The 25,063-nt window shown below is 36.0% G+C and overlaps 1 protein-coding gene across 10 annotated transcripts in view; it reads left to right on the top strand.

Moving 5' to 3' along the window:
* LOC131048757 (F-box/kelch-repeat protein SKIP20) overlaps window positions 1-25,063 on the top strand; it is a 45,394-nt gene that overhangs the window by 6,901 nt on the left and 13,430 nt on the right. For 4 of the 10 annotated variants that reach the window (XR_009106510.2, XM_057982823.2, XM_057982822.2 and 1 more), the window contains one exon: window positions 12,033-12,093. The exons of 2 other annotated variants lie outside the window; for them this stretch is intronic. The gene's annotated coding sequence lies outside the window, so the exon portion shown is untranslated. Of the gene's footprint in view, window positions 1-11,192; window positions 12,094-25,063 lie in introns of those variants that run through there. 4 more of the 10 variants (XM_057982825.2, XM_059219627.1, XM_059219620.1 and 1 more) reach the window with 4 other exon arrangements.

Here is a 25,063-nt window from a genome sequence, read left to right as displayed (position 1 = left end):
TACATAACATTTAATGCTTGACCAATGATAAAATTGTATTGCTTGGACACATGTCCTCTCTGGAAAAATCGACCAATGGATAGCCGGGGTAGGTACATCAAAGTTTGTGCCACCTTCCATGAGTTAGGTACATTGAATCTGGACATGCTGAGGTGGACCAATCGGACTGGAGGAGTGATGACTGGGATGCCAACTCATCTGACACTTGGTTGATGTCAATTTGATGTTGCTGGGAAGCTAGCTTTAATTGACTCTTCTGAAACTATCTGCTTCTTCAACGAACCCTTTGCTTTGACTTCTTGTGTCCTTGATTTGCAGGATGATGATGTACCCCGCCTTGGAATACTGGACTGGAAGAGGTTAGTCATGATGATGTTTGACCGAAGAAAGTCGTCCTTGTCAATGCTAGACTGGAGGAGGTCGCCCTTATCCTTGCTTGATCGTCTTTGATGGGAACCTGCCGACTTGTAGATCCTCCGGGCTTTGGAATCGCCATCTTGATACCTACACAACATTTCACAATTAGTAATATATCTTGAAGTGTAGAAATTAAACTTAAAAGGAAGATTTAAGTTTTTAATTAGGAAACCTCATGATAAATCTTGAGTCATCATCTCCTAATTAACTATGCCAAACTTAGAATTTTCAAAATAAAAGTTCAAAATTCAAATCTTCAACAATGGTGTCAAGATGATTTCGCCATACCTCCTCTTTGAGCATTAAACTCTAAGAAATGATGCAAAAAATAGATTTCGCTAGGCAAAGTGTAGATCAAAGCCCTCTCTTGAACAAATTGCACCTCCCCTAGCTTGGAAAAGAATAAACTCCACTAGCCTCTTCAAAAATCTGGAAATTATCCTCCCATCTAGCAAGAAATTCGCCTCTCAAATAGCCTTCAAAATGAATTTCGCCCTCCTTAGTCTCCACAGTTAGTAGAAATTTGCTCCACTCCAGCTAGATTTCGCACCTTCAATTAGCTCTCCAAATTCGCACTTAAAGCAATGAGTGAATGATTTGGATAATGAAAAAACACACCTCCAATATATAGAGCGCTCACCACCTTGCCTCCCATAGGCCGACTTGGCAAAATAGGCCTAAAAAATAAATAAAGTTGCAAAAAGAAGAGGCCGACTTTGATAAAATAAATAAAAATAATACCTCAAGCGCTCCATTTTTAATTTTAATTTCACAAAAATTAATTTTAAATGCCTTTATAATAAAAATTCGATTTTCTAAGGCTCAAAATTAATTTATTAAATGTCAATGTGTCTTTTATTAAATGCCAATTTAATTTAATTTTTCCAAATATTTTGAATTTAGCAATTTGGAATCTAATGCAATTTGGAGGATATCAATGCTCAAATATGGTGAAAATAAAAAATGCTACCAACTTCGCCCTGGACCCTTAGAGAGGGACATGAGTGAATTTGCAAATTGTCATCAAAATTTGTAATCCTTGCATCTCAATTCCACTTCAAGGCATTTTAAACATCATTTCAAACTTACGCTTTGGCTTAGATTTGTCCAAACTTGGCGAGAAGGACTGGATATTAGGTTTTTCGCCCTGGTCCTTCAGTGAGGGACAGGAGCGATTTTGCAATTTCAAGCTTATCCGTCCTTTGCTAGCCTTCAAAATTATCTTCAATGGGCTAAACATGCCTTCTTCCAATCATTTCAATCACAAAACTTGCCTTGTCTTTGCAAGAAATTTGCACTTTTTAGAAAATCGCTCTGGACCCTTGGAGAGGGACAGGAGCGCCTTTAGTCATTTGGGTTGATTTCCTCCTTTGTGGACTACTCAAATTATATTCAACGGACAAAACATGCTTGCCTTGATCTCTTCTGATCATAAAATCACTTTGATCCTACAAGAATAGTGCAAATTTGAAAATCAAGCTCCGAACCTTTAGTGAGGGACAGGAGTGAACCTTTGCCTTCTAGGCCAAAATGCTTCGTCTTTCATCATGGAATGTCTTTGCTAGGGAAGATTTCATCTTGTTACACGCCATGAATAAGAGTTCAAGTCCAAGAAAGGTCTAAAAATATGTATATAAAGAAAATCGCTCTGGTCCTTCAATGAGGAATAGGAGCGATTTTGTCTTTGTTGCCCAAAATTCACCATTTTTCAAACTTTCAAACTTTCAAATGCATCCAGTAACGTCCAATCTTCTCTCCGGAAAACCCTGCACAAAACGAGTTAGCCAAAATTAGCGAGAAATAAACTTAAACAACATTTTCGCCCTAGACCCTTGGAGAGGGATAGGAGCGAAATTTACAATCTAAGATAAATTGCTCAATCTTTTAGTTTCAAATCACTTCACAGGGCAAGGTAAGATCATTTTCAAGGCCAGGAACAAGGTTTCAAATTCAAGCGAGTTGGCAAATGAAATCTACAATGAATTTTTCTCTGGACCCTCAGCAAGGGATAGGAGCAAAATTCCTAACCTTGGCCAAAATTCATCATTTTCTTCAACGTGTTCAATCAATTCCAAAGTCCAAACAAAATGCTTTGCAAATCAAAATTTGGTCAAATAAGGCCAGGAATGAGTCCTAGGTTGATTTTCGCCCTGGACCCTTAGTGAGGGACAGGAGCGAGATTCGCCTTGGACCTCCTAAGAGGGTCAGGAGCGAAATTCGCTCTGGATCATCAGCAAGGGTCAGGAGGGAAATTTGACTTTTTGAACTCTTTATCAGGATAATTTTTATGGAATATAACATTTAAGTATAAGTGCACTTATACTTTAAGTTATATTCCATATATACTTTCAGGATGTTTGAGAGTGGTTTCAGACCTCCAGGAGTTATATTGCAAAATCTAGTTTTTTGAGGTTTTTCAGTTTCCAGACTTAGTCAAATTTCAGGATCAGGACTTTCAGACTAAGCCAAATTTCAGGATCAAGATTCTCAGACTTAGCCAAATTTCAGGATCAAGACATCACTCAAGCAGGACCTGCTATCCAGGTGATCCCCTTGGCGACACTCAAAATGCAAAGGCCAATAGACAAAACCCTAAAAGACCTAGAAAACAAACCCTAAAAAGCAAAAAGCAGGGGTCCCCATTTGCAATGGGGCGATGTGTGAAATGGTCACAACACATAGGAGATACTTTTCTGCCGTCAGTAGACTTAGAGGAATTCCATGAAAGAGTGCGAAGTTTTGCTAGTTCCCCTTTGATGCAGAAAATTTCAGATTGTGGGTTGGTAGAAGATGCAGCATTTCCTCTAGCTGTGTCATGTCCAGAAGTAGTTTTGGAATGTATGAGCAGATATGATCCTGTAGAAAGGTGTATAAGAGACGCAGAGGGTAAGGTTTTGTTTGCAATTAGTTGGGAGGTTATTTCCGCCGTAATGAAAATACCAGAGAAGGAGCAATATGAGGACTGGACGGTATGCAAGTCGCAAGGACTTTTCTCTGAGAAGAAGTCATGTTATAGGAGTGTCATTGCAAGAAATTGGTTATTGAAATTTCAAAAGGGGGGTTCAAGATTTCCAAGCCCATTATCCCCAGAGCATCTAATTCAAGAAGTGAGGGACATAGTCATTTTATTACATAGAATGTGGGGAAATCATATAGCCTTTTATTGGGAGGATTGGATGTATTTCTTTATTCAGGTCATTTTTGGCGAAAAAAGATACATAGATTGGGCAGAGTTAATTGTAGAAAGAATGCATGAGGGTTTAAGTTGTTTTGGAAACAAAAATTTCCATATGTCCTCTTACCTCATATACTGTTTAGCCTGCACCCGTCAATGGGTAGGTTTGTATCATGAAACTTGGCAGAATGATACGAGGATATATGAATATCACCCGCATTTGCAACAACACAGGGTCACTGAAAATTATTACAAGGTTCATAATATTTTCCTTGGCAGGTTAGTATTTGAGTTGAAAGGAGATATTCATAAGAGATTAATTGAGGAAGCTATGCAATTTATAAATATAAATGGCAGCTTCTATATTTAGTTCTCCAGGTTCACTTATTTGAGGGTTGGTGGTTTTGAAGGAGAACACTACAAATTGCTGAGATATGTCTTTGATAGGCAAGTGTTAATTGAAGTTTGCAGGCAACTTGCTCATATAGATAAGAAATATGGGGAAGAACACCAAACATGTGTTTCTTTTCCCATTGAACTGACACATTACACTTGTAACAATGTTTCGGATGCTTTGAATTTGGAATTAGAGTTCAAAAGGTTCAACTTTCAGTTGTATTTTCCCCGCACTGAGTTTGATACTAAAGGATTTGCAATGACACACTTTACATTCAGGGAGAATTTTCGACATGTACTTGATCTAGAAGGCTTTTGGGCGGATTGTGTGGATGAGTATGAAGTTCGAAAAAGAGCTCACCTGAGACTCACAGTGCAACAAATTAGGGATTATGATTTGAAGATAAACACTGCAAATATTGTGGATGATGAAAATGATTTGCTTGATCCCCAATTTGTTGATGATAGGGAGCAAGGAGTAATACCAGAGATTGACTGGAAAAAAGATGAGGAAGAACAAATTCAAACCAAGACAATCTTGGTCATTCAAAGAACAGAGAAGTGGCTTAAAAAGCGAAGGCTGAGCAGAAGCTCAAGGAAAGATTCAACCTCACCCACTGAGGTCTTGGTATCTAATTCTCTTGTCCCATCTTGTGCTGCAGGTTCGCAGAAACAAGGAAAAGGAGGACAGAGAGCAAAGACAGTGCAAATCAAAGAGGAGACAACTTCTGTCGGAGTCACCCGCTCCAGAACAAGGGGCAAAAGACAATCCTTGCATGTTGATACTGTGGTGGTTGACCTTGAGATGGATGCCACCTCAATTGATCCAAACAAAGAACAACAAGGCCTGGTTGATGAGGGTAATAATTAGCAGGAACAGGAAGCCTTAAATGAAGTTACTACTATGGTAGTAAGGGATGGAAAAGAAACTAGAACTGATCCAGATAAGTCTCAAGTTCCTTCTGGACCAGTATGGTTAGAAAACATGTTAAGCAACAAGAAGAGAAACATTGTTCCAACCTCGATTCCAATCGAAGACATGGTGAGTAAATGCCTGGGAAAAACTCCTAAAGCGAAGAAATCAAAAACTATGTCGAAAATTGATTTTAATGCAAATAGTGGGAACTAGATCGTGGAGATTTCACGTCCATTAACATATGGAAAGACAAAAAATCCTACAACTCAGGACTTCGCTGTTGAAAAGATAAACATTGGACCTGCTTCTCGAGCCACAAATGTTCTTCACCTTGAGGCTTCAACAAAGGAGATCATAACCAGGACCTGGAAAGACGAAAAAGATAAGCATCAGATGAAAGAGATGTTACGGAGGATGGCAGAGTATATTGAAGCAATCAATGATCTGAACCCTCAACCTTTGTCACAGATTCTAATGTCCTTCGATCCTAAGTCCCTTGCAAATCAGAAGACTCTGGAACAAATACAAAAATGTAGGTTGATCACAAAATTGTGATGGAGTGGTTAGAAAGAATTCAAAAGTCTGGCGCAGAATACTTTGTTAATTTAAGCAGAGTATATGATGGGGCGATACAAGTGATGAAGGAGTTGGAGGTCGAAATCATCAATTGGAAAAATGAGGAAGCTAAATGGGCATCAAAAGCTGTACAAATGCAAGAAGTGCAGAATTATGGGGTATTGAAGTTTCTTGCTGAAAAACCTGTGGGAGGCTTGGATGATAGTATTTTGTATGTGTGCCAGAGGAACATTGAATGGAGAAATTCCCTGATAAAACAGGCTTATGAGGACTTCGCAAAATTGATAAATCAACTCGCAGAATTAGTTACCTCCATGAGAAATGAACTCGTGTGCATTGGGATAAAATGTTTGAAAGATGATGGAAGAAACCTTGAGGTGATTGAGGTTATAACGGAATCATTTAAGGGCAAAATCAATTATGTGAAAGAAGTTAAGGGTTTAGTTCCAGATGACTTAAGTGTTATTGCTAAGATTGAATCGCTCCTGTTTTTATGCATTGGACATCTGGATAGTCACTCTGACAAAGTTGCACAGGTTCATAGGGAAAAAGAGGTCTGGAAGCAACGAATGGCACACATGGGATTACCTCATAACACAATCATTCAACACTTTGCCATTGCTCATGCGGATTGGAAGAAAGAAGCAGTTACCAAAACTGCATAGTAATATTTTTCGTTGATGATAGGTCCTTTTTATAAATGATGTTCAATTTTCAATTCAATATGCAAGATGTATTCTAATTTGTATTCTCTATATCTATGTATTATCTATCTCTATTATAAATCTGACTATCTTCTTTGTTTGGCAGGTGAAAGGAGTATTTATCGATTTCAATATCCTCTTCACAAATATCAATTGATATATATATGCAAGAGGGGAGGATCAAGCAGTGCCTTGACCGATCATGTCTTATGGACATGACCGATCAAGACACTACTTGATCGCACCCTTTGATATATACTATCAATCTGTGTTTATATTAATCACCAGCTTGATACTAATCGGGGTCTACTTAACTTAGTGTTCATGCCAATCGGTATTCACGTGGTATGCCAATCGGTGTTTGCGTGGCATATTAACTATTGTCAATCGGTGTCTTAACCGATATCGATCATTAACTAATGGTTATATATATCAAGCGGTGCATATTTTGCCACTCGATAACAACTTGATAATCATTATTTGTTTATTGCTGAGAACACATCCGATATTAATCGGGATACATGGTTAACCTGATAATCATCGGTGATCACAGTTATAATGCAAACCGATATGCCATGCTATAATATGATTATCGATATTGATCGACTAAGTAGATTTGATATATAAATGAGGAATGATTATGAAATGAAATAGCTTGAAGTTTTCTTTATGGTTTATCGATAGGATAAATGATTGAATGAGAGACTTCATTTATCTCTCATTCAATCATTTATCTTACCAAAGCTACCATGCATTAACACTTTTCACTTGTTAGTTGCAAGACAATTTTATTTTTCTTTTAATATTGGTTTCACTGATTTTGCGAGGTAGAAATTGTTGGCTTTCCGTGTTTCCCGTTATAACCATTGGCCAGGTTGTGGCTATATAACTATGTTTTTGAGACTCTAGAAGGGTCCGAAAAACTGTGATTTTTCGAGCAACAAACAATATCTATTTATGTTTTGAATTCCTTGGAACTGGAATGACTGATTTATGAATGAAAATGATTATGGTGTGCAGTCTTTTAATCTGTGCATTTAAAGATTGGCGATCTTTCCTAGAAAATCTGCTATGTGCATGATACCATTATTCATATCAATTAATACTATGTTTTGTAGAATCCATTATTATTATTACTTGTTAGCAGATTCATTGTGGATTGAGTTGTGTTGATCCCCCTTGCCCTGTGAGGCATGTGAGAGTATCGATCAGAATCAATATTGCTTTGTACTTGCTTTGCTTTGAATTTATGAAATGAACCTGTGGGAGAAACAGAGTTTGTGAGCTCTTATTTAATTTTCAAAATATTCTCTCTGTTTTATGTTAATGGCATTCCTTTGTGTTGATAGATGAATGCTAAAGCCTTTCTATGCTTTCTGGTTAAAAGCATCTTCATTTCAAAGATTTTCAGTATAGAATTCATTGCAAATCATATGAGGAGGTGCCCTCTAATGCAGAGGATGGATTTTGATTAGTTCATCCAACTGTTGGTTTATTTGTGTCCTTTCATTAAGGGGTGTGCAGAAGTCATATAATTATTTAGAGAAAACAAATGTTACAATTTCAAGAAAGGGACAAAATATGTTAACCAACAGAGTAAGAGCCCAACCTAAATATTGGGCACCATTTCCTTTTAATTGGTAGTACTTGTTTAAAGTAATATATATGTTAAATGATAAATATTTAATTTTGTACAAAGTAATATATGTTAAATGATAAAAATTTAATATCATTTTGTAATATATAGTAATTCATCTACAAATTATTGTTTCATCATTAATTCATATGTTAAGTGCAAGGAAAAGAATGGTAATAATGATATTATGAAAATATTAATGTTGGGATATTACAATCCACCCTTCCCTAAGATTGCTTGTCAACAAGCAATTTAAGGTTTGGGTGCTCAAAAATTTCTGCTCCTTCACATGTTGCATCCTTTTCAAGTAGGCCTTTCCATTTGATCAAATATTTCGGAATGAGCTGATTCCTCAATCTCTTTTCCCTCATTTTAAGGATCCTTTCTGGTTCTAGGATGATGTCCCTTGATTAATCCTTCTTAACAACTAAATGCATATCGCTGCTTCTTTTGTCATTAATCTCCTTGGTTGATGACGATTAATCCCTGATAGAATATATTCACCTGTTTTAGAGATAATGAGATCACTACCTTAATAACAATATCATTGTTTCCTTTAATTCTCGGGTCCATACCAACGATAACATCAACGTTATAATCTATTTTTCTCCTTATAGCTTGTGCCCAGCTGTAGGTACATAATGATGACTTCGATTTAATATTGGATTCCTATATGTCGAACGATCAACATGGTAGCTTCAGACACCCAATTATAGGTCACTCTCCCAACATGGCATTTGTGCCTAAGAAGATCAAGCATCATGATAACTCTAAAGCTCATGTTTATCTTCTAATTGTTTATATTAACCTTCAATTATTTTATGATACTGATCTGTTATCACAGATAATGACAGGATGCTTGCAAATCTTTATCGGATAACATATCTATTTGGTCTATTGTAGATGAAGCAAAGAAGCAAAGATTGCGAAAAAATCTCGATTATACGGAAATAATCGCGGATCGGGATGTTTGCCGATTTTTTCCCTGTTAAAATCGCATTTTTTAAAAATAAATGCTTGACTCACGATTTTGACTGGTTTTTTACTCAATTTGCTTACGATTAAACACGATTTCAACTTGTTTCTTCTGAAGGTTAAAATCTACGCATGATTTTAATGTTTTTAACAGATTTCATTGGCATATTTTATGAATTTCGAGGGTTTTTTTTAGCGCTGCGAAGTAGGGTTTACGCCTCTCTATAAAAACACGACTTCAACCCATAAGAAAAGTCAACAGAATAGTGATATACGCAAGGTTTTTTTTTATGCGTCATGAAGTAGGCTTTTGACAGGGCAAATGTAATTAACAGAATGGTCCAAGATTGATTTTCACGAAAAAGCCTATTTTCTAAAGTTAAATGGTATATTAGAGGAAAATTTATAAATTGGTCCTTAAAGTATTTTTGATTTGTTTTAAAAGCTATTATTAATATTTATTTACTGGTAATAGTAATTGATGTTTGTTTTATATACAAAATATATATTAATAAATTTTAAATAAGATAAAAAAATTAATTGATATTAATTATTGATTTAAAAATTATTTTATTTTATTTAGTTAGGAGTTATTTATCAAGAGTTATTTTATTTTTATTATAGAATTGTTTTATTATTTCTAGATGTTTTCTTTATTAACCCATTCAGACCATTACACTTCAAGCTTGTCATTAAAGAAAACATCTAGAAATAATAAAACAATTCTACAATAAAAATAAAATAACTCTTGATAAATAACTCCTAACTAAATAAAATCATAAAATTAACATTTTATAATAAATAAAAAATATATCAATTTGAATTTTTTTTTTGGTTCTATAAAATATAGAGTATGTAAAAATATTTTGTTTTGTTTATCATAATGATTTTACAAGTGTAGTTTTATGAAATAAATTAGTTCTAAAATAAAAGAAAATAGCTTTGTATTTTTCTAAACTATTTAATTACCTATTTATTTTTATAGATATGATATAAGCTTTGTATCTTTTTAATATGACTCCAAAAAAAACTAAAATTTAAAATATTTATTAATATTTACAAAATTAAGATACATTATACTTTTAGTTAAAATTAATTTTCATATTTTTAAAAAATTCAAAATATTACAACATTATAAATAAATAAATAATATACATAAAATAAAATAAGAATCAAATATTTCTAAGTAAAATAAAACTTTTAGAAACTTATATACATCTATGTAAAATATGAATTGTTTTATTTTATTTTAAAATTATTTAAATAGTTAATTATATTATTTAATTTAGTTTTATTCAAAACTATTTTATGAGAATTTAATTTATTTCAAAATTAATTATATACATTCACAAATAAATAAAATAAATAATGTACATAAAATAAAATAAGATTAAAATATTTCTAAGTAAAATAAAACTTTTAGAAACTTATATATATTTATGCAAAATATGAATTATTTTATTTTATTGGTAATGGGCCAAAGCCGATAAGATGTACATACCCTACCCCCTTGTTGGATTTGAACTTGTGACCTCTGTTTCAATAGCATAAGTTTTCCACCACTAGGACAACTCAGGGTGTACTTTATTTTATTATAATTTTATTTTAGCTATATTAGTTATTTTATTTTTATTCAAAACTATTTTATGACACACACATATATATAGACACACACATACACACACATATATATAGACACACACATATATGTATATACATACCTATAGACACACACACATATATACCAGTCTTATACATATTAGAGAGTCTTGAAACGGATACTCTTGTACACATATTCTTGATCATGTAATTTTGCAATCCATGTGTTGAAGTCTATTTTTTGTTTGCGTACAATATCTCTATGCTATGGAAATGTCCTTAAATATTACAAAAAATAGTTTTCGATTGTTTTCCTCTAATTCTTAATGACTTTTTGTAAATACGATTTTTTCAACAAATCTTATACTTTTGATTTGCTGATTAATTCCCCAAATGATTAATGCTACACAATGTACTTATTCCCAACTCTAAACTATTTATTATTGCTTAAATGCTATCAAGATTGCTTATTTGTTGTTAACTTCTGGGTTAGAGATGAGGACATCACACAATATGCCCTGCCTAGTACATGCAGGCCCCACCAAGCAACTATAAGAGAAACCTGACCAATCAAGCTTGGAAACACTCGTGCCACATGCACTTGGCAAACATGAAGCTGCTTGCAAAATTAGTAACCACCAGCCAAGGCAATTAAAAAGTCAACCAAGTCAAAACGCATATCAAGAAACATGATTAGATTTTAAGCTGGATTAGGGTACAATTGATTGAAAGGGTGCATATATCAGGAAACATGATAAAGCAGTTGAAATGATCTGTATTTCAAAATATGTATATGCAATTTTTTTAAAAGCTGTATAAAAACATCAGAAAACAAACACCCAAAAAGGGGGAGGGGCTGGGGGCACACGTGATACAACTTGTTGCTTTTATGGCCAAACCTGAGCAGTTCCTTGGCAAAATTGAGAGCTTCCTGCAGGCACGTGAGGGGATTCTAATGTTTCATGTGGCAACGGCTCCCTGTCCTTGAGGTCCTTAGACAAACCTATGGGTGTGAGCAATTTTATCGACATGTTAAGATTAGCACATGCCTTCTTGAAAACACTTCTGCGTTCTCCCCAAAACCCAACAATCCCATCCACTGCCTCCTTTACACTCTCCACTGCATCCCCTTCCTCCAACATGCCACGCTCTCTCGATTGCTCTGAAAACTCCTGGTATGAGTGTGCACTTTACACTTGAAATTTCAGTGAAACAAAGCAAAAATAATTACAACATTTTGAGCGAAACCAAGCAATCAAGAAAGGACACATGTGATACCTCCTATTAAATACGTTTTCTCTGTAATCTCTATTCAATATGCACTTGGTGTGCCCTCTCAATTCTCAGTTGCAGTTACACGGCAATTCTTTCGCGGTTCAGTTATGAAATGTTGATGTTCCAGCAGTTCCAAATGAAGTCAACAACTGTATTTACTATCTTGGCGTTTTTAGCTGTAGATTTAAAGTTTAAACCATCATTGGGATGTCAATTTAAAACTGAAGCATAAATTGACACACGTTTTTGATGTCACTGTAGACGCCTCTACGCTGCTTAGTGTAAAAAAATAGCTATGGTGGTCATGGAATAAAAGCTTTCTGAGTTGTTTGTTTTCCTTAACCTCTTTTCTTCTGTTTGCAGTTTTCTTTAGAACAACCCCTGGAGTATAGAAAGTTGTAGCACGCAGCAGCTTAAAATGTTGGTATGAATTTCTTCTCGTTGCATTCAACAATACACTAATAGGAGTTTGCCTTACTCTTGACTCTTGAGTTCCATCTAGTTGTGATAAATTTAGATTCTAAATTATGAATACAAAAGAGCCCTCTTAAAATTCTGGGCCAACTTTTTCAAAGAGATGGGTAGAATTCATATTTTCACTTGTTTTGGAAGGTGATGTAATTTTCTTTTGAGAGTGATATATTGCTTTCCTCTCTTTGTTCAAATAGTTTGAACAATTTTTTATAAATTCTAATAGTTTTATAAAATTGTTGATCCATTACAATTTTTATATTTCTAAATGCTTAGCAAACGGGTTTGATGAATAGCTTGCACCTTCATAATAAGGACTCCTAGTAATTCATCCACTTACTGAATATTTCCTTCATTCATTTGTATGCATATCAAGTAAAGAGGGCATACCTAAGAATTTGTACCGTTTTCAACTATCCTGTTTTGTTGATTGTTGATTAGTAGTGTTATTTACATAGGAGATCAATTCAGAAAAAAATATTGTTTCCCCTGTGAGGGTGTCTGAGAAATTATCCATTTTTGGAAGTAGATGATTGTCTCTTGTTATGATTTTGTCAAGAGATTTATAGTCTTTACACATTGTGATAGTGCCATCTTTATTTTATGCAAGAATGTTGGACCGCTGTAGGCTGCTTTGAAATAGCCTTTCAAAAGTTTCTTGAGTTGTTTATTAATTTCTTTTGTTTTTTTGCCAAGTCACTAGGGTGTTTTTGATTTTGTTTGACTGTGTAACGTGAACCTTATTTGACAATCAGCTGCTCTTTAACTGTGTATGTCAACTTGATTTCTTATATATATAATTATTTCTCTGTCTCCTTTATCAGTTTATAATTGTAGAATATGATCGCTGAGATGGACTAAGTATTGTACAATTATTTTTGTGTGTAACCTAGTATTGCACCGCGTTTTCCATTTCTCATTGTGTCAAACTGTTCGTGATGAGTGGTTTGAATTTGATGCATATACTAGGTTCTTTCATCTTTTCACCATTTTGATTGATGAGGGATCAAAAATAATTTGTTCTTTTTAGCCAAGTTTTTTGAAAGATACCCAAACAGAATTTGCAATCTAATATAGAATTCAAATTGCAGTAGTAAAACTAATTTTCTGCTTGCACAAGATTACAAATAGATAATGAAAATACACAGGAACATGTGTGGGCATTACCCACTAAGTTTTATCATTGGGATAAAAATCTTTTTCAGAAATCAGATCTTCTGTACAATTCATCAGACAATTTTTATCGTATTTTACAACAGAAGTTCATGCTCAGAAATTCATATGGTTGTCAACTCCAGCAGCTTGTAGACTCAATGAAACTCAGACCTGCACATTTGCATCCATGCTGATTGCTGGAGTAATGTTGTCCTTTCGTGGAGCTCGCTGGTGAAATAAACAGAACTGCTATTAACAGTCCTCCTGTAGCTTCTTGTTGGTCGATCCAGGAATGAGAAACTTAAGCTCCTTTCCTGTATTCACGTAATGCTTGAGAATGGAATATTCTCCGAGTGGCAGGGTTTTTGTCCCCCCAGCATACACCTCTCAGGTTTAAATCTGAGGAAGTGGTTGCATTCGTGTAATGCACAGATAATAAACTTCTTCGGTGCCCATCTTCACCAACAATACCCATATAAATATGACTCCTAGCTAGGTTGGCTACAAGAAATAATCACCATAAAAACCCAGGTCGGGGTCAAGATTTTATCTATTAAAGATTCTCCCCAAAATTCTGCCCAATAAATTTTATTTAAAAATAAATAATAATTTCATTTATTAATTAATTTTTTTAATATTATATTGTTTAGAAAACAAACAATAGCAAAGAAAAGAGGTGACCTTCCTAATTGGAGACATCGCAGTCCACCCATCCCATATGTTGCTTTTCATCAAGCAACTTCTGATTTGAATGTCCAGCCGGTGCGCCTTTCCAAGTTGCATCTTCTGCATCCTCATTGGAGACTACCTCTATGTAGTGAATCTGTCCTTTTCCCAAACGCTGATGACTAGGCTGCCAAAATTGTCTGCATGTGAAGCATAGCTTCCTCCATGCTATTCATTCTTAGACACCTCCATTGGACTGGGCTTAGGGGGTAGTGTGTTCTTTTGAAAGGATCTCTTTAATTGCATAGGTGACGCTTGCTTGAAGTTCAACGTGTCCTTGGTCACTGAATCTTAAAAACTGACGGCCTCTGCAATGAGCTTGGATCATGTGCCCTCACTAACCCTTTAAGGGGTTCGACTAGGCCTTCTATAAAAAATACTAAGCTTTTTTGCTGATACATCAGAAATCATTACCGGTAGCCTCTGAAATTTTGCTACATAGTCTTCCATCCTTCCCTCTTGCTTCAGATGTGCTAACTCTCTAAAATGAGTCCCTGGATCCTTCTTATCAAATCTCTCAATCAATCTTTGGCTGAAGTCTTTCAAGGTGGTGATAGAATCATGCCCTTGGTTTATCATGCCATGGTACCACCATTCATGAGCTACTCCTTCAAAATGCAAGGTGGCAAGTTTGATAGCCTCTTCTTCAAGCATTGGGTTCAATGAGAAATATGTATCTAATTTTTGCAACCAAGCCCTCTCTTAGGAATTACCAGCAACATCAAAAGTCAAAACAGTGATTTTTCTCAAATGGTGCTAAATGTTTTTTCTTTCTTTATACCTTCTCCTCCCATGCCTAGTTGCTTTCTTCATCTCATGATAGTCCCTGAAAATCAGATCTGTATGGGCGACAGGGCTGAGGGCATAGTATGCATCATGAAATATTTTAGTGTCTTCTTCTGGATTATGATGTTCTTCCCCAATACCTTCAACTGCTTTTTTGTCAAGAAATTTAGCCCTAAAGGTCATTGTATTAATTGTAGCTGTCCCCCCATTAGCTAAAATTTTTTCATCAACAGCTGAATTTTTTCTTCCACCAGAACTGCTGCCTTCAACATCATTTTGAACGGGCCTATCAGTACTTAGTTGCTGGTTCATTCATCTTAAAAGGTGAACCATCTCCCTCATACTAACCCTTATGCTGCTATGGATTTCTATGATCTCCCTAATGAACTCTTAGGGCTTTGCCTCATCTCTGTCACCCATGGCCTTCTTTTCTCTTTGCTTATATCTTTGATCCCTGTCACTCATCAATCCACAGGTTGGCAAAAAGGTGGGTCTGATACCACTGAAAGATACCCAAACATAACTTGCAATCTAATAAAGAATTCAAATTGCAGTTGTAAAACTAATTTCTTGCTTGCATCAAGATTACAAATAGATAATGAAAATACACAGGAACATGTCTGGGCATTATCTACTTAGTTTTATCATTACGATAGAAATCTTTTACAGAAATCAGATCTGCCTTACAATTCAACAGACAATTTCTAGCAGATTTTACAACAGAAGTTCATACTCAAAACTTCATACAGTTGTCAACTCCAGCCAGCTTGTAGACTCAATGAAACTCAGATCTGTACAGCTTGTAGACTCAATGAAACTCAGATCTGTACAGTCGGCCTTAAGTTTTTATTTATTGAAGATTTTCCTCACAAGTCTGCCCAGTAAACTTTATTTTAAAACATTTAATAATTTCATTTCTTATTATTGTATTAATTAATTTACTTAGTTTTTGATAATTTATGAAAGAAAACACTAGCAAAACAAAGAGGTGACCTTGCTAATCGGGGACATCACATTTTTAATTTAAATTTTTAAAAATTAGTAGTATGTTTACTACAACCTTTTCTACATCAGCTTTTCATTTTCACCTTTGAAATTGCATAATATAATCTTTTATTCGGGTCAACTACTATATTGCTACGTTACCTGGGGCCTTGTCCCCATAAATTCTGCATATAGACAGTGAATTTTGACAAGGAATTCTATAAGCAATATGACTTTGATTCTCAATTTAACACAAATTTGCCATAAGAACTCTGCTAGTTCTTATATGTTAAGGTTCTGTAATGTATATGTCCATGTTTTATTAATATTTAATAATAATTTCATTTATTATTATTATATTAATTAATTTATTTACTTTTTCATTATTTATGAAAACAAACACTAGCAAAGAAAAGAGGTGACCTTGCTAATCGGGGACATCACATTTTTAATTTGAATTTAAAAAAATTAATAGTATGTTTACTACAACCTTTTCTACATCAGCTTTTCATTTTCACCTTTGAAATTGCATAATATAATCTTTTATATGGGTCAACTACTATATTGCTACGCTACCTGGGGATGCGTCCCCATAAATTCTGCATATAGACAGTGAATTTTGACAACGAATTATATAAGCAATTTGACTTTGACTCTCAATTTAACTCAAATTTGCCATAAGAACTCTGCTAGTTCTTATATGTAAGGTTCTGTAATGCATATCTGCATGTTTTATCCATATTCTCAGATGAATATTTTAAATTTCCGTATATATTTTAATTTTCCCTATTTTTATATAGTAGTCTCCTTTGCCATCCCCAAAATTGGAAAATAGAATATCCGTCCCGGAAATGTGTACCCCCGTTCCTTGCCGTCCCCATCCCTGAAACTCGGGGTAACATAGTGTTGATGTGTCTTTTGTACACGACCAAACATAGAATAAAATACCCAGAGGTATCCTATCCTCTCTTGAACAAAGTTTCCCGACTACTGAAGATCTTGCCGAAGGATCAGTCGGAGAAACTCCAAGGTTCTGTTATGTAGGTTCTCTACGTGTGGATAAGCTATTTGCGGTACGATGTGATTTTGATGGAATCCCAAGGGGACTTACATTGGATGACCTGAACGTCTGATTTGCTGGAATCACAAGTCCTATTTACAAACTGGAAGATAAAGAAAGGGTAAAAGATACAAGGTTCAGGAAGTCTACTCTAAGACCTAGAATGCAAGAAGATGGATGAATGACTAGATGGAGTCCTACTGGGCTGGGTCTCACCATCAGGTTGAACAATTCGACACCAACGCAGTGCGATCTTCTAAGGGATGTTTCAAATATGTCCAAATCATACACCATCAGATATTGATCACCATTCAAGATAATGCATGAACAACAGAGGTATTATGACTCGGGATTAAGCTCATTCTATGCTAGTTGACCATGCAAGGCGCTCTTACAGTTAGCAAGAGGCTAGTGGTTTGGACTAGGTGGATTCCACGCGAGTGCATTCAATAAATTCTTTCATTCAATCTAATCATTTATCATCTACAATGAAGATTCAACAAGAGACCATGCGTATTGCAAAGAAACGACACATTTCACCATATCTTCAATGAAAAGGGGGTTCATTTACAATAAAGGCAACAATTTCTTGCCTTCTCTTCCTAATCTACTCTAATTACTATTCTATTTTCTATTCTACTACCTATTCACCGACTATTAACCCTTTACAAATGAGAAGCCAGGGCTTTATATAGAGAACCCTTTACAAACAGACGACTCTGATTGTCTTAAACCAATGGCTAGGATTACAAGATAGAAACCCTAATTATGGTTTGTTACAACAAACTTCCCTAGCCAATTAGAAAATTACATTTCAGGAGCGAGGACCAATAGGAAGGAGGGGTAGGTACATCGAAGTTTGTGCCGCCTTCGGTAAATTAGGTACATTGAATTTGGTCATGCTGAGATGGACCAATCCAACTAGAAGAATGATGACTGGGATGCCACCTTGTCAAACGCTTGTGACTTGGTTGATCCTCTTCTCTGTCTCAATTTGATGAATGGTGTACCTCTTTTACTCCCAAGTGCTTGATATTGTCAAGTCTTCCTTCTCCGGTAGCATACCTTGCCTTGAAGTGTTGGCGAAACCTTTCTTTGTCATATTGTGGTAGAATGAGGTCTTGAGGCTAACTTGAACTCCTTGAACACCCCTGGCCTTCCAACGCTTCAAAGCACCTTGAATCCTCCGTTATGTGGAACGTCCTTGATGATGATGGACTGGAAGAGGTCGTCCTTGTCCTGGCCTGGTCTTCTTTCATCTGCAAAACAAACCAAAAGATGATTAAGGACACATAATAAATTCATCTTAACATAGCATTTTCTACCTTAAATCATCAACAAGAAGACATCAAAATGAAGTTTACTTGAAATCTTCCCTAGGGACAGGCCCCATAAAATTTTGCCCTGGACCTTGGTCAAGGACATGACCTATTTGGGATTTTCACCTTGGACCCTCTGGAAGGGTCAGGAGCGAATTTTTTCCCTTAGCTCAAAATACTCACTTCTTTCACTCACAATCCCCTCTAAGGCATGCTAGTGACAATCTTTAAGCCCAATCTACCTTGATCACGGTCTTGGCCTAGCACAAATTTGAAAGAAAAAGGATATTTTTGTGAATTTTGCCATGGACCCTTTGCAAGGGTCAGGAGCGAAATTCAAGTTTTAGACTTGATATTTCATTTCCTTCACTCCAATCTATCTTGCAATGTGAGAATACATGTCTTTCCTTCCAATCATGCCATAGGGCTCAAAGTTTTGACCTCACTCAAGGAGAAATAGGTGGTTTGAAGAATTTCGCCCTTGGACCCTTTGGAAGGGTTAGGAGCGAATTTCTTGTTTTGCTTGTTTTCCCTTACTCAACTCCATTTCTCTCCACCTTGCTTCTCACCTCAACACTTGCTTGACCTCAAAATGGCTTGCTAGGAGAAATTTGCTAAAAAAACATGGCCAGGGACAAGACCTATCTAGGATTTCACTCTGGACTCTTTGGAAGGGTTAGGAGCGAAATTCTAGTCTAAGCTCAAACATCTTCATCATTGGCTACCACAAGCCATTCAAAGGCATGCCCAGGGGTATCTCCAAGCCAATTTCACCTTGATCAAGGTTTGTCTTGACACAAATCTGGAGGATAGGATGAGTTTTAGGATTTTCGCTCTGGACCCTTTGGAAGAGTCAGGAGCGAAAATCTTGTTTTGAGCTTATTTCTTCATTCTTTCAACCTCAATCAACTTCAAAAGGCAAGGACATACCTTCTCACTTCCATCCATGCCATAAAAAACAAAAACTTGACTTGATTTGCAAGGAAAATAGGTGATTTTAGGAATTTCGCTCTAGACCCTTTGGAAGGGTCAGGAGCGAAATTCATGATTTGGCTCAATTCCTTCAAATTTGATAATCACTGGCAAGTCAAAGTTACACCTAAGGACACTCCCAATCCTAATTCACCTTGAACCACCCTAGACTTGGCGTAAACTTGAGGGAAAAGAGTGGTTTTGGGGAATTTCGCTCTGGACCCTTTGGAAGGGTCAGGAGCGAAATTCACACTCTAGGCCTGACATCTCATCCTTTCAACTCCAATCTTCTTTGTAAGGCAAAACTACATCATTCTCCACCCAAGGAACAAGGTTTGAAGCCCAAGCAAGGGAGCAAATGAGGTTTATAATGAATTTTGCTCTAGACCCTTCGGAAGGGTCAGGAGTGAAATTCATACTTTGGGCAAAATCTTCATCTTTCAAAGCGTCCAACTCCCTCTCAAGGCAAGAACATACCAATCCACCTTCCAACATGCCTTAGAGACCAACACTTAGCCAAAATTAGGAAGGAAATGAGGGTCATGAGGATTTTCGCTCTGGACCCTTTGGAAGGGTCAGGAGCGAAAATCTTGATTTATCCAATTCTCTCTCAAACTCAATCAATTTCAAGGTCCTTTCAAACTCTATTCATCATTTTAGGCAAGCTAGAAGGTCAAATGGAAGATTTCGCTCTAGACCCTTTGGAAGGGTCAGGAGCGAAATTTCCATTCTAGGTTGATTTTCACCATTTCATCGCCTCAATCTTCTTTCAAAGGCTAGAACACCTCAAGGTCACTGCAACCATGCCTTAGAAGTCCAAAACTTGGCCATAACAAGGAAGAAAATGGGTGTTTTCAAGAACTTCGCTCTGGACCCTTTGGAAGGGTCAGGAGCGAAATTCACAATCTTGGTTGATTTCACACCTCTTCCATCTAATCCATCTTTAAAATTGATCAAATTTGCCTCTCCTTACCACCATCAAGTCCGTTTACCACTCACTTGGCTCAGAGCAAGGTCTTTCCAGTGTCCTAGGCAAAATAGAGGGTCAGATGAGGATTTCGCTCTGGACCCTTTGGAAGGGTCAGGAGCGAAATTCCTCCTCTAGGCTAATTTCCATCATTTTGTAGTCTTAAACCTCCTCTCCAAGGCAAAAATGCATCCAAGTCTCCTCAAATATGCCTCAAAAATCCAAAACTTGGCCACATGAAAGAGCAAAATAAAGGAAAAGGTGAATTTTGCTCAGGACCCTTTGGAAGGGTCAGGAGCGAAATTCATACTTTAGACAAAATCCACACTTTCAAACACTTCAAATCACTTCCTAAGGCAAGAATATGTCAATTTGCCCTTACCATGCCCAAGGAATCAAGGTTTCCAATGCAAACAAGGAGAAAAAAGGTGTCTAGGGAGAATTTCGCTCTGGACCCTTTGGAAGGGTCAGGAGCGAAACTCACATTTAGGCTCAAATCTTGATTTCATTTCTCACATTTCTTCATCCAAACAAGTATTTTGCCCTCAATAATGCCTGGGAATGAGTTAGTTCTAAGTTTGGGTCAAACTAGAATGTCTTATGGAGAATTTTGCTTTGGACCCTTTGGAAGGGTCAGGAGCGAAATTCGCTTTGGACCCTTTGGAAGAGTCAGGAGCGAAATTTGACATTTTGGTCTCTCCGTCAGGATTCATGTATGGAATATAAGGAAATGTCACTTATACTTTAAGTTATATTCCATATATACTGTCAGGATGTTTGAGAGTGGTTTTGGACCTCCAGGAGTTATAATGCACCAGGAGTTATAATGCAAAATCTAGTTTTGGGAGGATTCTTCAGTTTTCTAGACTTAGTCAAATTTCAGGATTAGGAAGACATTCCAGACTTAGCCAAATTTCAGGGTATTTGAAGATCAGGATGACATTCCAGACTTCATCACTCACCAATTTGACCTAACTCAGACCTTCAAGGATGATACTCACTCACCAAGCAAGACACAATTAGCAACAAGAGCAAAACCATGCCCTAAGGAAGACTCTCAAAGAAACCCTAATTCTGGGGCCCTGTGGACTCACCCTAGCTCAAGTAGAGCCTGCCATCCTATGCAAAGGCTAACAGACAAACCCTAAAAACCTAGAAAGCAAACCCTAGAAAGCAAAAAAGTAGGGGTCCCCATTTGCAATGGGGTGATGTGTGAATACGTCATAACACATAGCTATATTGTGTACATCTGCTTGTATTCGAATATTGCATAGAATCTTTTGAGTTTCTTTTTATCAAATTATAAAAGTTTTTATGATGTAATGCCCCCTTTTGGGATTTCCTATATTTTGCCCTAGTTATCCCAAAAAGGTATGAAGTATATTTAGGAAATGCAAATTGCCAATCCTTAAATCTTGATTTAGATCCCATCACTTGAAAATATATAAGCCTGCCAACTATTTTTATTAACTTTGAAACTGATTGTTTCTTCCCTGATTTTGTTTGATTTATGAGTACTTATGCTCTTCTTCAATTGCCTGTTTCCTTTTACAATTTCATACTATATTGAGGAGGAGACACATCCCTTTGAAAAGAGACACCTATTTTAAGAGTCGTATCTCCTCATTGCTTGCCTTATCATTCAAATCAGATCTGCACTTCTGATTATAGTTTAAATGCTGCTTCCTCTTATTCTGTTCCTTTTTTCTCCCCCTCTCTAATTGAAGTTGTCCTCCCGCTTATATCTTCAAGTGAGGAGGAGTCACACCTCTTCATCATGACTGCCCTTTGCAATGGTCACAGGCTTTATAATTATCACCTTTTGAAAGAATCACAACCCTTCATTATTACTGCCCTTTTGAGAGAATCACTTCCTTATTTCCTTCCCATTCCTCCTCCTTCCATTTACCTTTCCTTAATTCCTATGCTCCATTCCTTTTTTTCTCTCCCTCCTTGTCTTCTTTCAAATGAACTTGTAATTATAGTATATTATATTTTATTATTTATTTATTTATATTTAATTTATTATTATTATTATTATTATTATTATTATTATTATTATTATTATTTATTATTAAACCCTATTTCAGAAAAGGGACATTACATTTGATTTTATATTTGTATCTTGGCATTGGGAACCTTGCTGCCAGAATTTGATTTTCTTGTGTAGCTAGTTATTCTTAACCAGAATATTATACTTTGGTGGTTTGGAAACTATATTCGTTTCCATTTCCTATTTTGGTATTTTTTTCAGATGTGGAATACTTTTCACCAGTGTTTTGGGGCGCAAATCCTATGGTGATTTCTTTGTCAAGGTCTTCTCAAGTTTGTTTAGGTTCTCTAGAACATTTTATATACCATCTTGCCATTCCTTTGTTACTCCTTTCCATTGTAGTGCTCCTTAAAAATCATTTTTTAAGGTCTTAACATAGCTTAACATGCTAATCACCTTAGTCATGGCTACTCACCTTTCTTTTCAATTATAGTCTAAGAAATGTTTTTGTGTATTTTTGTTAAGGAGAAGCTGAACTATGACATTTGCCTCTACATTCTTGTCTTCATTCCGAATTGGAATTCTAATAATATAAGAGGCCAAGGAATGGTCCTTGGTGGGGCCTCGTGTGGCAATCTTGGGGTCATTGGAAGTGGCTGAATTATAAGGAATGAAATGGAATGCCTTTTATAGGCTGTTTCGAAACAGCTTTCAATTAACTTGAACAATGAGGTAGGGTTTGATGCATTATACCAAGGTTTAGAACTTTGCAAAAAGAAAAATCTAGACAATGTTGATATCGAGGGAGACACAATGCTAGGTATTCATGTTGTGCAGAAGAGAAGTACTATGAACTAGAAAGTATGACAATTTTAAGGCGATAATCTCTTGATTTGCTAGTTAAAGGATTTTATTGTTTGACATATTTTTTAAAGAAGTGAATTGCTCAATAGATTTGTTGGCCAACCATGGCATCAAACAGTCTGTGGAGTTACTTGTGTCAGATCAGTGTAGTACTAAGAGGGACCATCTTGCTCAATGGACTTAGACCTAGTTGAGGTTCCCTTTGATGGTGGACATTCGGCCTACTAAGTTCTCCTTTCATTTGATAAATACAAGGCGAGTTGCTCCTTTGTTTAGTGGCATTGATAGTGTAGTGGGTGGAATTTCCTTATGTTGTTTGTGAATACAGAGACAAAGAAGTTTCAACACAGTTGTGTCAATTGTTCCATCTAAGGATTATATAGATGGAAGTGGCAATTATGGAGGTGATTGGCATCCAACAATTGGCTAGTCGCCATATTCATGATCATGGTACGGTTGAGGACTTTTTGGGATATTATGTTGATCTAACTGGTGAGAAAATTCTAGTGAAATTTGGTTGCAAGTAATTTCTTGTAGTCATTATGGATTTTGCAAGCCCACAAGACCATCTCAATTTACAACTGCAAGAAAACTTATTGGGCCCGTGACCGGATCTTTGACCATCAAGAGCTGAAAATCAATATAGATTTGAGTACTTGTTTGGAATAGTATGAGAGAGGCAAGGCATTTTTCTAAGAGACTTCTATCCATTTCAAAAAATTATGATTGATCATCCTTATCTTCTTTCTACTTGTCAGCTTTTGAGGTTGAAGGAATTGATTGTGTAACTTATCTATCATCATTTAGCGATGCTTTTTCTCTATTTTAATATATTGGGAGCTACCCCCTTTGTAGCAATTTGCCAAAAGTAATAAAAATATAAGATGTCAAAGTATTAGTATGGATAGGAATCACAACTATTAACTAAATGTTTTATTTAAGAGTTGGATTCCACATACTTAGCAATTTCTACTCTATATGAAGCACTCATTTAAGTGTCCATTCCCTTCTTGTTTAAGGATGTGTTTAGCTTGCTCTTGAGCTCTAATCCCCTCACTGAGATATCAATTTCAGTCCTTTTTTCAATTGCTATCCATTTTTGACTTTCATTGTAGTTTTTGTTCATTGGGACACTAACACAATCATGGTAGTGGCCTAGGTTGTCACCACAATTGGGCTAATGACCATGGTCATGAACCATTTTCAAATGTTCAAAATCCAAACCATTTGGCCTATTTATATTCTTCAAATGGATGCCTTAGTTATAAATTGCATTTTGATCCTCACATGAACTCACTCTCTAGCTCTCCCATTTGCTTTGGCCTTTGTCATACTCTCTATTTTGGAGCTTCTTTTACACTTGGTTTATCGGTTTTTAAGTACATCCCAACTCGTCTGCCATAGGCATTGCTGACAGCTTTACTTCTTTGCCATTGCCAATACTTTGCATATCACTACTTATCCAAGCATCCTTCAGTAAATCCACCTCCAAAAGCTCCTCCATTGTATAAAAACACATCATGATGTTTTTAGTCTTTGGACATCCCATGGTGTTTTATTAGTAGTTGCAATACCTTGCATACACCATAGACACCACATAAATTGATTGTGCATGCAATAGCAGAAATGCATACTTTCTGAGTTTATTATTAAAATAACAAAAGTATTACATACTTGTATCAATTTATTTTGAAGTGCTGATATCAGTTATTAATTGCTGTATATTTCAGACTGCTTTTGGCGTCTCAGATCATCCTTGTATGCAGCGATTTCTGTAGCAATAATTCACTGCGACTGGAAATTGGAATAATTCAGTCTACACCTTAAGAAGTTTGGTTGTGAATACCTTCAATACAAGCTGTCCCAAAACACACAGAAATCTGCCTTCAATCTGCTGTAGCTGGCCTGCGATTTCCAGTAGATAAATTTGTTGCCTTCAATGCTGGAATAACTCCTCTTATCGCTGGGGAAAGAACTGATTTGCAGTATTGATTCTATGAGAATCTTCTGGGGTTTCGTCCAGAAATATTTCCTCTCCAGGGGTTCCATCCTGAAAAATAATAGCTGAAGGTCGATTTGCAGAGCAAGTGAAAATAA

Source organism: Cryptomeria japonica, chromosome 1, assembly GCF_030272615.1.
Source record: "Cryptomeria japonica chromosome 1, Sugi_1.0, whole genome shotgun sequence".
Classification (NCBI taxonomy): domain Eukaryota; kingdom Viridiplantae; phylum Streptophyta; class Pinopsida; order Cupressales; family Cupressaceae; genus Cryptomeria; species Cryptomeria japonica.
The sequence above is the reverse complement of the archived record's forward strand: the minus strand, read 5'-3'. Positions and strand labels throughout refer to the sequence as shown.